General features: G+C 43.1%; 1 protein-coding gene across 1 annotated transcript in view; it reads right to left on the bottom strand.

The window, feature by feature from the left end:
• The window catches only part of LOC138569294 (uncharacterized), a 124,248-nt gene that overhangs the window by 41,366 nt on the left and 68,842 nt on the right, over window positions 1–14,040 (bottom strand). The gene's annotated exons all lie outside the window — the stretch shown is intronic.

The following is a 14,040-nucleotide window of genomic DNA, read 5'->3' as shown; positions in this document are numbered from 1 at the left end:
AGATGGAATTTAAGAAAATTTTGGGAGAAGGCAGTTGTCACTTGAAATAGATGGCAAGTTATTGTTATTGGAACTTAGGCAGGGGAGTAGAAATTTGGTGAGCTACATCACCAAGTTCAAATCATTGGTGATGGAAGGTAATTGACCGGAGAAGAGGACACCGTTGTTTTACCGTGGTCTCTGGGATGACCTTAAGTATGCCTTGGCTAATATAGTGGATCGACCCTCTACTTGTGACGCTTTTATAGATTTGGTCATGCAGGTGGATTTTAGGTTAAATGAGAGAAGGAGTGAGAGGCAGAGAGGTTGGGGAGAAACCAAATTGGTTCAGCGAGCAGATAGACCAAAAGATTTGGCTAACAAAGAGGATAAGGGAAAGGTTGCAGAGGCAGGGAGAAGAATTCAGAGTCCTTTGTCCAAGGAAAAGAAGGATAGGTGAAGACAAAATAATTTGTGCTTAAATTGTGGAAGAAGTGGGCATTTCCTCGGTAACTGTCCGTATACCCCAAAGAGGTCCCAGTCATCCAGTCTCAGAACACAAGTTGCTGCTAAGACTCTTCAAACAGCTGTGCCACATATCACCATAAATGTATCCTTATTTCATTTGGGGGTCTTGAAGGGAGCTGGTCCAGCCATGATAGATTCGGGGGCAACTGGGAATTTCATGGACAAAGGGCTAGCTGACTCTTTAGGGATTCCCTTAGTGTAACGCTTACCTGAACTCTGCGGGGGCGCCCTGGCAGCTCCTAGTATCTTCTACTTTTCTTTTCTGAAGTGGCACATAGATTCTGTGGATAAATAACAAATATATCCCTTCTCAGTAAGGCATTCCTTGGTTAATCTACTAACACTGGGAGTAGCTCTCTCGCAATTAAAATCTCACCGTTGATCTTAATTTTGAGAGCTATCCATCCTGTTTTTACAGGGGCGCTAGTCCTTAAGATGCTGGAACTGAGTGAGGAAGGATTGTTTCTATAGAGAGAATGAGTTCCTAAGTCTGAGGGTAGGAAGGGCTACTATGGAAGTCTGAAGGAAGATAGGGCAATGGAAAACCTAATGTACGAATATACTGGGGTAGGCAAGCCTATGTGGAATGCTGAAAGAAAAAAACAAATATGCAAACTTTAATAACCACGGGATACACTCTCTCTAAGCTGTGGTTAGGAGCGCTTCAGGAGGGAACCACAACCTTGATTAAACAACGGTCAGGAAGGGAAACCCAAGGTAGCAGGAAGCAAAGGGTTAATTTCTAAGAAGTAACAATAGACAGCGGTGTTCTGTGCAACGTTACAGATGCGCGTAACACAGGCAGTGCACGTGGCCTAACTACGTAATGTAATTCACCTCAGGACAGATTCAAATAGACAGCGGTGTCCATGCAACGTTACAGGGGCGCGTAACACAGGCAGTGCATGTGACCTAACTACGTAATGTAATTCACCTCAGAACAGATAAGCTGCTAAATAACAGAGAAAAAACACTTCAGGCAATAAGACGCCAAGCAACTAAATGCTAATTCAAGAAATGAAATGGGTCACAACCCAGTAAGCGGTACTTGCGTGTAACACGGGAACTCTTCTCTCGCTCTGAGGAGACACAGTCTGTGACTAAAATAATTCGCTCTGATATAAATGGGGAACACAGGACAAGAACAAGACTAAGGGTGGAGGCAGTAAAGGGGAAGTAAATAACTGTAAAAATGACGGGGGACTGTAGAAATAACTTTGACAGGAATCAGCTGTTTCTGAGGAACTGCAGTAAGCGTTGAACTGCAAGGCAGTCTATGACGCAAAGCGCGAGCCTCCAGAAGGGCGGGGCTAACAAAGGCTAACAAGGTCAACGACTAGACCAGCAGGGTTAGCTCCTGAAAGGCACAAGCAGCCGGCCATTAAGGAAACCCGGAAGCCTCTATTTTCAATGGGAAATTACAGTATTAGTATAACTAGGGCAATATCCAATTTCCATTAAAAAAATACCCCCTAGAGGTCTTTTCCCTGGACCCAGAAATAGAACCCTAGCCTGTGGTCATGATGACACTTAGTGGAAAAGGAGATGTTGGAATGAGTCAGAGCGGTGGATGGGTCTTGTTTAACATCAGGCCCCATCACTCACGATACAGTTCTGTTACATTTATTCGTGAATGGTGATCATGGAGAGGAAATTGTTTTTGAGCTGATAGATGCCCCTCAGCTAAAGATAACTTTGGGTATGCGCTGGTTGACTTTACCCAATCCTGTTATAGACCGGGGAAGGAGAGTAGTAGATTTCAGTTCTACCTTTTGTAAGGAACATTGTTTTCATTTCTTGGGTTGGAAAGATGAAGAAGTTACCGAGAATAGAGTCAGAAATGCATCTTTGGGAGATGGAGTTGAAGTCAGTCATTCAATTGGGGCGGTCATGGGAAGTTTACCCGAGTGTTATAATGATTTTTTAGATGTTTTTGATGAATTAGAAACCGGAGGGTTACCACCACACAGATCCTATGATTGTAAGATTGATTTAGAGGATGGAGCAATGTTACCCTGTAGTCGAGTGTATGCTTTGGCGGAGAAGGAAAATGAGTACTTGAAAGATTATCTGGAAGAGAACCTAGCCAAGGGCTTCACAAGACACTCTCAGTCCCCAGCGGCCTCTCCCTTATTTTTTGTCCAAAAGACGGATGGGAAGTTAAGGGCTTTTGTTGACTACCGCTCCCTGGACAGGGTTACCATCAAGAATCGTTATCCTTTGCCTCCGATTTCAGAGATGTTGGATAGTATTCAAGGGCCAGTGATCTTTTCTAAGTTAGATTTCGGAGGGGCATACCATCTGGTTAGGGTTAGGGAAGGAGATGAATGGAAGACGACGTTTAAGACCCTTTTTGAACTATTCGAGTATCTGGTTATGCCTTTTGGTTTGTGTAACACTCCAGCCGCTTTCCAATTCTTTATAAATGACATTCTTAGAGAATTTCTGGATATCTTCATGGTAGTTTACTTTGATGATATCTTGATCTTCTCTTCTGATGAGGAACAGCATCGCAGACATGTGAGATTAGTTCTGGAAAGGTTGCGTGAAAATCATCTCTTTGCTAAACTAGAGAAAAGTCAGTTTCATACCCAGACTGTGGAATTCCTCGGGTTTGTGATCTCTCCTTTAGGTTTAGAGATGGACGACAAGAAGGTGCAAGCTGTTAATAACTGGCCTACTACAACTCGGGTAAAGGAAGTCCAAAGTTTTCTTGGATTCGCCAATTTTTATAGGAGATTCATTGAGGGGTTCTCCCAGATAATTCCTCCAATTACAAGGTTGTTGAAGAAGGGGGGGAAATTTTGTTGGAATGACAAAGCTGAGAAGGCTTTTGAAGCTCTGAAGAAGAAATTCATCTCAGGTCCAGTTTTGCTTCATCCGGATCCCTCTAAGGCTTTTTTTGTGGAGCCTGATGCAGCAGATTTGGCCATGGGAGCTATCTTGTCCCAACGACATGAACAAACTGGGCAGCTGCATCCAATAGTGTATTTTTCCGAGAAATTCTCTGAAGCCGAGTGTAATTACACCATAATGGATCGGGAATTATTAGCTATAAAGGCAGCGTTCATGGAGTGGCAGCATTATTTGATGGGGGCCAGACATACGGTCACAGTTCTTACGGATCAAAAGAATTTGTTTTTTTTAAATCAGCCAGAACTTTAACTCCTCGAAAGTTGCGTTGGTCCGTGGTCTTTGCAGATTTTGACTTTGTCGTTACCTTCAGGCCGGGTAAACTGAATGGGAAGGCGGACACTTTGTCAAGGCAGTTTCCTGGGTGTGAGCAAGAAGTGGAAATGAATTCCAAGCCAGTGATTCCAGAAGATCATTTTATCTCAGCTAGTTTGTCCACAAGTAAAGATTTGAAACAAGATATTCAGAACACCTTGAGTCAAAAGGAGATGGAAGATTGGGTTTGTCAAGATCCGGCTAGATCTATTGTGGAGGGTTTACCTTATTGTGGAACCAAATTATATCTTCCCAGCAAAAAGTTACAAGAAATAATTTTGCCGGAGTGTCATGATTTTGGGTTAGTTGGGCATCCTGTGTTTCGAAAGACTTTGGATCTTGTGCAGAGACACTTTTGGTGGAGAACTATGAGAGTTGATACATTAAACTATGTAAAGACCTGCAAGCCTTGTGCGTGCTAAGGCCAAGGTATCTTGTGGTAAGCCAGTAGGGCTTCTGGAACCTTTGCCAATTCCTCTGCATCCATGGCACACGGTATCTTTGGACTTTATAGTGGATCTGCCTTTGGATCAAGGATGTACAGTTGCTCTCGTCTTTGTGGATTGCTTAACCAAGGAGGCTCATTTTATCCCAGTTAAGGGTTAGGCCAAAGCGTCAGTGTTGGCTCAAAGATTTTTACAGGAGGTGGTTTGTTTACATGGTTTACCTAGTCGAGTAATCTCTGATCGAGGATCTCAGTTTGTTTCTAAATTCTGGAGGGCTTTTTGCAAGGAACTTGGTATGGAAATCCAGTTGACATCGGGATATCACCCTGAAGCAAATGGTCAAGTTGAGCGCGTCAACCAAGAACTGGAAAAATATTTTAGATGTTTTTACAAGATGGAAAGGGATAGATTGATATGCTTTGGATGGCCGAATCTGCTTACAACAACTCCAAAAAGGATTCGACTTCTATGTCTCCTTTTTATTGCAGTAGAGGCTTTCATCCACGATTTCTCAGAGAGCTATTTCAGGGAGAATCGTCCAGTCTGGCATTGGAGGAGAGATTACAACCCATGAGAGAGGGTTGGTTAAGGTGGCTAAATATTTACAGTTGAGTAAGGAGAGTTACAAAAGGTTTGCTGACAAGAGGTGTAACATCAGTCCAAGTTATTAAATAAGGGATTTGGTGTGGCTTTCCACTAAGTTTCTGAGGTTGAAGGGTCGAAACAAGTTTAGTCCCCGATTTGTTGGGCCTTTTGAAGTCGAGAGGGTTATCAATCCTGTGGCGGTTAGACTGAAGTTACCAGCTGGGTTGAAGGTGCATCCAACATTTCATGTTAGTTTGTTGAAGCCAGTGTTTAAAGGAACCAGATTAAGTCCCGTTCCTGAGGTGGTTTTAACTGAAGACAATGCAGAGGAGTTTGAGGTCAGGACAATTTTGGACTCTAGGAAATCTTGAGGAAAAATACAATATTTGGTAGATTGAGTGGGCTTTGGTCCCGAAGAAAGGTCTTGGGAGTTTACGGACGACGTTCATGCGCCAATTTGGGTGGCTAAGTTTCATAGGAAAAATCCAAGTACGCCAGGCCCTGGGGTCAGGGCTTGAGAAGGGGGTACTGTCAGGTTCACTTGTCTCTTGAGATGGATGTGCTGTAATTTATAGTAATTCTTTGTTTATTTAACTACTTGCACAATTCATACACAGTTCAGATTAAAACTTACCTTAACTTCCATTGTTCAGAACGAGAGTTCCCCAAGCCATCATGGTGGTGAGCAGGCAGAGTCCTGATTGGATGAGAACATTCCGCAAGATGATTGGAGGCGGCTTGGAAACAGAAAGAGAGCTCCAAACTGCCTTTCATTGTCCTCACTTTAACAGGAAGGTCCTGTTTTTTGTATCTCTTGAAGTAGGCCCCATTTTAATCTTTGAATTCAGCCCAGGTCGGTGAAGAGGCAGGTTGGAGTCTAGATCGACGAGGGACAAGACAAGCGGAGATCTGGTGGGAGCGCAGCGCTCCGATTTCTAGAGAAAATTCCTTATACAAATCTACTGAAGAAGTAATCTGCATTTCTGAGAAGTTAAGAAGTGACTGCAAGTTTATTTTGAATCTCTTAGCTAGTTTAGGTATTTAGTCTGTTAGTTTTAAATGCCAAGAAAGCAACCTTTGTGAGTCCAAGTTGGGAGCAGTGTTCTGCAAGGAACTGTAATTTTAAGTTGACAGTAGTAAAACCAGTCACACTTGTAAGCGTTGATTTTCTCTCTGAAGGAAACTCTAGATTAATCCGCATGAACATTAAATGCTGTTAAGAAAGACTGCTGTCGGGGAAAAAGACATTGATAATAATATGGACATGCTACGGCAGACCTTTCCTTTATTTGCTGCCGCTCGCGTGCATGTCACTGACAGTGTAATGATCGCTAGCACCTGGCAGTGATTTATAACACGAAAGTAAGCCTCAGACTGCATCTCACTGCGCATGCGCTCAGGATGACCAGTGGTTTCTCAGGAAGAGAGTCAAGCGCAGCTTTCTCTCATATCCTGGACAGGAGTCTAGGCGTTAGAAGGTAATATTCCTTGAAGAATGCAATAGAGGAGATAAAAATAAAGAGCACTGATTACTTAACGACTCATTCCAAGAGAGATAAGTCTAGCACAATAGACTCAAGCTATCTGCTGCTTGTTTGTTACTGAGGGTTTGAGTAGTCTAGGAGCACATTTGCCCAGGAGAGTCATTCCAGAAGAACAGTTTTCTAGGCTGCCTCCATCTAGCAAATCAACAGACATGTTTCCAGACTGTGGGATGGTATAGAATTAGTTTGAACAGCTATTCCAAAGGAAACCTCTCATAAGGAAAAGGTTGTTAAGGTTCTATTTGGAGCTTCTGAAATAAAACTCGCTTACCAGCTTTGAAGGGAAGCACAACAGGAATAGAAAAGTACAGGGGAATTCAGGTGGGGTGTTTTGATTAGGAAGGTATTCATCTTTTGTTTTCTCATACTCTGCAGGTGCTCGGCTGGTTGGGGAGAGAGTAACCTGTGTTCTGTTTTTTGTTTTATCTACTTTCCCTTTGAGGTGTAGAGACTTCTATTGTTACAATCAGTAGTTGTCAGCACATCTTAGAGGGACTGTGGGGCTCAGCAGCTCCCGCGGATCAAGATTCAGGACCGGACAGAATGAAAGGCCAAATAGTAAAATCTGCCTGAGTTGCTGAGCCCACCTAGAGAATATGGCTGAATTGGGGGAATTAATTAGGGAACTGAGGGATGAGCTTTGGGTTTCCCATCAGGAGAATGCAAAATTAAGTACGAGGGTAGAGGAGTTGGAGGAAGCAGTGTCTCAGATACACGTCTCTTTAAGGCAGCCTAGTTTGGAGGCAGGCGATCTTCAAGAGCAACCTCCTATGTTGATTAGGGAAGAACCTTAGTTTAGGGGAAGGGTGGACAGGGAAATGGAGGTGTCAGCAGTAGCTGTTCCTTTAGCCCCTCCTGAGCGTTTTAGTGGGGACACAAAAAGGTTTTAAATGTTCTTAACTCGATGTGAGTTACACTTCCTCTATAGGGCTGGAAGTTTCCTGACTGAGGAAGCGAGGGTATCGTTTGTTTTTTCATATCTGACTGGGGAAGCTGCTGCATGGTCAGTATTATTAGTTAGCCAGAAGAATCCACTTTTAAAGAGTTGTGCTCAATTTCAGATGGAATTTAAGAACATTTTGGGAGAAGGCAGTTCATAACCGGACAGCTGCTCTCCTGGACGAGAGTAATTCTGGATATGAGCGCCTGGGGACCAATTCCGTTGGTGACGGTGCACGGTACAAATACCTTTAAAATTTAACATATCTCCCACTCAACCCCTGTTCAAGACCTAACTAAGTATAGCTTGTGACTTATTTGATGACATTCTGGCCCAGAGCAAGAGATGGCTTTTGTACTAATCTGAATGAGTAAAACATTTTTGCAAAATGAATCTCTACATGGTTCTCCCTGGCATACGTACCCAGTTCTTTAATGAATTTTGACATGCCTATATATGTATGGTCCAAGACGACCAAATCATCCACGCACATGAGAGAAACCACATGCACTTTATCTAACTCAGGGGGACAATGGGCTTTTCTTCTCAGTCTTTCCGAGAGGTCGGCAATATACAGATTGAACAAAAGGGGAGCAAAGAGACATCTTTGTTTTACCCCCCTGGTGGTATTGATCCAATCTGTAAAATTGCTGACTCCATCCAGCCTAACTGCACCTTTTTACCTGTGTGCAATAGTATTACGATCTGAAGAAAAAATGCCGGACAGCCTAACCTCTCGCGTTTACTCCAAAGCCTTTCCCAATGTATCTTGTCGAAGGCAGCCCGGACTTAAAAAAAAGTAACATAAAGACCCGGACTGCCTGCCTGCACTGGCTCTTCCCATCAGGCTGTCCACCAACGCAAATTGTGAGTGGTCGACCATCCCGGTCAGAAGCCTGTTTGGAAGTCGTCCAGAATGTGGGTGGCATCTACCCACTTCTGCAAGTTACAGAGAACAAAGGATGCAAAAATCTTCTTGGTCACGTACAGCATGGATAGTAGTCGATAGTTAGCTGGTAGAGTGCAACATTTCTCCAGGACTCTGGTTTCGTTTGCGACTGACAGACCATGTCAAATAATATCACCAGAAAAGAGGCACATGTTTCTGGTCCTTCTTGAAGACTATGCTGGCCAGTCCATTAGGGCCACTGACTTTAGAACATTTTAGCTTCCTAACAGCTTTGGAACTTTTTTGCTTCCCAATGGCCATCAAAATGCTATCACGATCCCACTCCAAGCTCAGGTCCATGTCAGACGTGACTTCCTCATGTGTAGACCCTTCGCCCCCTGACAGAGGGTCTTGACATCTGATGACTTTGAGGAACCTTTGGATCAAGGCTGGGAATATACTGTATCTTGTATTCATTGCTAAATGTCTAATACAGTCACCCTTATTCGTTCTCAGTCTAACGCATTAAAGACTCTTGGTTTTGAACTTTATGGCAACTTTGAATGTAAACCCACACCTTGCTGTGCATGCTCTGTAGGGACTATAAGGCTGCACCCTACCAGGAAACCTTCAGTTTTACCCTGACAATATTTGAGGGTGGGAGTGGCTATTGAACTTTCTACCTGTTAGGCCAATTCCAAGGGCCTGATCTTTCAGGTTGATGTCATGGAACACGCGTGGCCATGGTAATTTTTGGAGTAAATCTGGATCCTTGAATGCTCTTTTTTCCAAAGATAGCTTTATGCTCCAAGTGATGTGGCTGAAGTCAGCCTTTTATGCCGATGGCTACCCGTTGTTCCAAAAACCTGCAAGGAAGGACCCTTTTGGGTAGGCCCTATGGAGGCCTATTGATTGGCACAAAGAACTCAGTTGAACGCAAGATGTGTTGAGTGTGATAACAAATGTATTCTGGCAACTGACTTTGCAGTTCTCATCCTACCAAACACGTTCTCATTGTAAATGTATGTGATCCTACTTGTGCTGTCCATACAGGGGTTATTATGGATAACATTTCCAATCTGCTCATACAATGATATGAAGCTAATGGCAGTGCCATGGTGTTAATGTGCGGAGATTATAATGCTAGATGTATGGATAAAAGCTATATCACCACTTACCCTCATGTCACAGATAAATGTAAAATGCACCATACAGTCTCTAATAGTCAGGGATATCATTGGTTGGATTTTTGCATGATTAGGAGTTATCCATGTTGAACGGTAGAACTACGGGGATATACCAGGGAAGATCACATGGAGCAACGGTAAAACCAGTGCCGCCTTAGATTATTTGTTTATAACAGAAAGTCTTTTCAGAAAGTCGATTGGAGTGACCATGCTAGGACCATTTGCCATTCTATCCCTTCAGAGAGAGGGTGACCTCTACATAAATTGGAGACCTAGACATAAACAGTGCAGGGAACTGTGTTTTTTGGTCAGGTGCTAATCTGAATATGTTCTCTCGATTTTGGTCGGATGCCCAAGTAGATTATGTACCAGAGTTACGTAATTCAACTTGTGATGAAATTGAAAATGGGCTTCAACAATTAACAACTGAATATGTCTCAACACCTGGCCTTATGCTCCTCCCTAAGTTAATTTCAAGGGAATGTCCTTTGCCAGAAATGTTCGGTATCCCAAAAGATGGAAATGGAGAGAAATCAGAAGGGCAGTTTGTAATGAGCCTAGTAAGATTCTAATGGGAAAAATCATCACTGATGTCAAGTCTAGGTACAGAAACAGGGTGAAATGGTGGAACCGCTCAGCAAAAAAGGCACAGTCGCAAGGCATGTTTAAGATCTAGAAGAGCGGTTCCAACAGAACCATATGGCAGGCACTAAGAGGTCAGGAAGGCTCTCAGGTTACTAACCCCATTAGTGCTGAATGTTGCTCCGAATCCATCCGCTCTTCTCTGTCAGGGGGCAAAGGGGCTACACATGAGGAAGTCACGCATGACATGAAACGGAGATTGGACTGGATCGTGATATCATTTTGATGGCCATTGGGAAGCTAAAAAGTTCCAAAGCTGTTGGGAAGCTAAAATGTACTAAAGCCCCTGGCACTAATGGGCTGGCCAGCATTGTCTTAAAGAAGAACCCAGAAACATGGGCCTCATTTCTGGTGATATAATTTGACATGGTCTATCAGTCACAAATGAAACCAGAGTCCTGGAGAAATGTCGCACTCTACCAGCTATCGACTACTATCCATGCTAGACGTGACCGGGAAGATTTTTGCATCCTTTGTTCTCCGTAACTTGCAGCAGTGGGTAGATGCCACCCACATTCTGGACGACTTCCAAACAGGCTTTTGACCGGGATGGTCTACCACTCTCAATTTGCATTTGGTGAACAGCCTGATACGAAGAGCCAATGCCAGGCAGGCAGTCTGTGTCTTGATGTTACATTTTTTTAAATCCGAGCTACCTTTGACAAGATAAATCGGGAAAGATTTTGGATCAACTTAAGCAAGTCGGACCGATTTATGCAGTTCAGTTTCTTGGTTGACTTACGAGCAATTGTGAAACACTTGGCCTCCAAAGTTCTCGCATTTCCAGCATGGGCCCCTCCGCTCAAGGGGGAGGGGGTCAGTATGGGTCCCAAACCTTATAATGTGATCATCCAAAGACTCATTGGAGGTTAGTGATACTTTGTCTGTAGCCTCAACCAGTGAAGCAGCCTCCCCCACATTTTTGACTTCCACAGCAGTGTCTGTGGCCTTAACCAGCCAACTTATAGTTATTCCCTTGGATTTTGTGACATTCTCTTTATGACGGTTTGCCCTTTGCCGTTTTTTCTTGTACGTTTTATTAGGCTCAGAGATTCCGGTGGAATTTAGCAGATCTGCTTGAGGTGCCAACATTGGAATTGTATTCTTTGCCTCGCAAATCCTTTTCTGATTAGCATGCCTCCTCTGCTTGAGGGTAAGGTACAACTAAGAGATGTTTTACGAGTCGGAACCCCCTTCATTCAGACAAGAAGCTTCCATGGCCTCATGTATAGAGGGCAGTTTCTCCAGAGTAGGCACTGTTTTCAATGCAGCCGTTCGTGGGACTGTTGAGAGCTGCCGTTACAGGTGCCACCAAATCTCCCCTCAACTTCTCAATTCACTGGATTATCTTGCCATGAGCTTGCTGGGCTTCATTTATCCTACAACATAGGTGTAATAATATCTTCACGGCAAACTGCAGGGTGGACAGATTCAAAGCCATATCGACTGATTCGCCACATGCTGAAATGGCACCCTCAGATAGTGCAGAGGGAGGGTATATGTCTGGTGTAGTAGAGAGGCGCATATTAGGTTGAGTGGTGGGAATTAGAATTACACCTACTCCTACTTGCTTCTTTAGAGCCATCCACCCCTTGGGCACTTTGAACCCTAATTGCTGCCAAGCTCTGAAGAGAGTAGCACAGCTCGAGCAGGGAATTGTTGTCTATAGGGAGTGAATTTTCTTTACTCAATGGGAAACTCCCTGCCTCCATTGTCAGGGATGCTCCTGCTAATACAGATGATGGGACTTCTGTTCTACAGCCAGTGGTTCTGCAACAAAAAAAAGGAAGTGATCTTTCCCTGCTGATTACTGATAGCCAGACTCTCAGGTTGCCGTTGATCAAGAGTTTTGTGTGAGATGTTCAACAGAGTTTGTGAATATTCAGAGGTTTTGTTGTTTTACCATATGGTTTGTTCTTCCTTAGATTGTAGGTTTTTGTTTTTACTGTGACTTTTCCTGGCATGATTAATGCTCAAGGCCCAAGGGCTACTTCAATTGAACCCATAGAAACACCACAGAAACATCAGGGTATTTTGAAATGTTAATTATGCTACTTGCCACGGAAACACTTTGAAGGGCTCCCACACAACAGTTAGAAATGTTATCTCAATAGTACCAGCACCGGAAGCCTCAGAAGCCGAACTACCCAACTGCGACTTGTCCTCAAGACTTCCTAGAATGTGCGCACTGAGCGCACTGAGCGTGAGTCCTTCAGTTTATATGGAAATCAGAGCAGACAGGTGCTTTCAATCAGCAGGTACAAAGTAAAGCACGGGCAAATAGAACTTAGCAGAACGGCTCCTGCCAAACTGTGACTTGTGCTCATGAGGTCCCTGGGTACTAAAAAGAGGAAATATGGTGCACTGAGAGTCTGCGGAAAAAACATGGCTCAGCCGTTTGGCATAGCCAAATAAATTGAGGCAGATCCTTCTGTTTGTGAGTGTGGTACAAGATCTCGGAGAGTGGATCTGGTGGTTGATGGAGCCAGGTAAATTCAGACATACCCTCCAGTTTGTGAGCCATAGTACTATGACTCAGAGTAGCTCCACTGGTTGATAGAGCCAAATAAACCTAGGATGATGGGAAAACTAAAGATTTAGCCCAAATCTTTTCATTACCCTCCTGAGGTAAGTCCACTTGATGCAGTCGAATGTGTTGAGGGATGTGGAAACTGCTTGTGTGTGCGTATATCTTTGTATCAGCGTTTAGTGCTGTAGGATAGTAAGAAGAGCAGAGGCCAGGGTTTCTGTTTTTTCTATATGTCCTATGTATATGATGAACATAATGTATAGAAGGGGCAATAGTTGTTTTAAGAAAATCTTGAATAAAATGGAAGTGAACCAAACTGGGCCCTCTGCTATACTGTATGTGTATTTTATTTTGCATTTATTAAGTGCTTTACACCAAAGCGCTATACAGAATCACTTTTACAGTACAATTAAAACAAAACAACATCAATAGACAATATTAAGAATGAAGAGGATGATTTTTAAGGGCAGAACGAAACATTGGGTAAGAAGTTAAAGAACGAAGAGAGCAAGGCTGTGTATTCCAATAAAAAGGAGCAAACAAAGAAAAGGAACGAAAAGGAGACAGAGCGCAGGGAGGACCAGGTACAGATGAAAGAAAACGCGATTGAGGATGCAAAGATCGAGAAGGAAAGTAAAAGATACCAAAGATAAAAGATAAGAAGGAGACAAACCATAAAGAGATTTAAAAACCATACATAAAAATTGTAATTTAAGACGAGAGTGAAAAGAAAGCCATCCAAGTGAAAGCAGTGACAAAGAAATAGAATCACGAGGTGAGAGACAAAATAAAAGACGAACAAAAGAATTAAAAACAGATTTGAGAGTAGCTAATCATGAAACAGGAAGTTCAAATAGGGTGCACGAACAATAAAACAAACGAGAAAAGATGAGAGCAGAAATCAGGAGCTTAGTTGCTCCGAAAGTGAGAAAGGGCCTTGCAAATATTAAAGAGATGAAAATGACACGAACGTGAGAGGGAGTAGATATGAAAGGAAAAGGAGAGTTCAGTATCAAAGTAAAGGCCAAGGTTACGAGCAGTACAGGAAATAGGAAGTAGAGAAGGAGGACAGGAAATTGAGGCAAGAGGAGAAGGAGGGGAGGTGGTTATAGCAGGAAAGAAGAGGACTTCCGTCTTGGTGGAGTTTAGAACAAGCAAGTGGTCTGTCATCCAAGATTTAATGGCCAGAAGACAGGAGGTCAACGTGTCCTGCATAGAAGGAGTAAGAGAAGAAAAGGAAAGAAAAAGCTAAGTGTCATCAGGATAAAAGTAATGGGATATCCCATATTAAGAAATAATGGAGGCAAGAGGAGAGGTATAAAGAGAACAAAGAAAAGGCCCTAGCACAGAAACTTGGGAAACACCATGTAAAAGAGGCAGAGTATCAGAGAGTGTCCCAACCCAGGATCTCGAATATGTACAGTTAGACAGATAGGATCAAAACCCTAAAGAAGAGAGAGAAGTCAAGCGAACGGTATGATCCACAATGTCGAATTCAGCAGATAAGTAGAGTAAAATAAGAAGAGATGACTGTTTAGAGTA

Source organism: Ambystoma mexicanum, chromosome 2q (genome assembly GCF_040938575.1).
Source record: "Ambystoma mexicanum isolate Mex_15411 chromosome 2q, UKY_AmexF1_1, whole genome shotgun sequence".
Taxonomy (NCBI): Eukaryota; Metazoa; Chordata; class Amphibia; order Caudata; family Ambystomatidae; genus Ambystoma; species Ambystoma mexicanum.
This window is presented reverse-complemented; position numbering and strand designations above follow the sequence as displayed.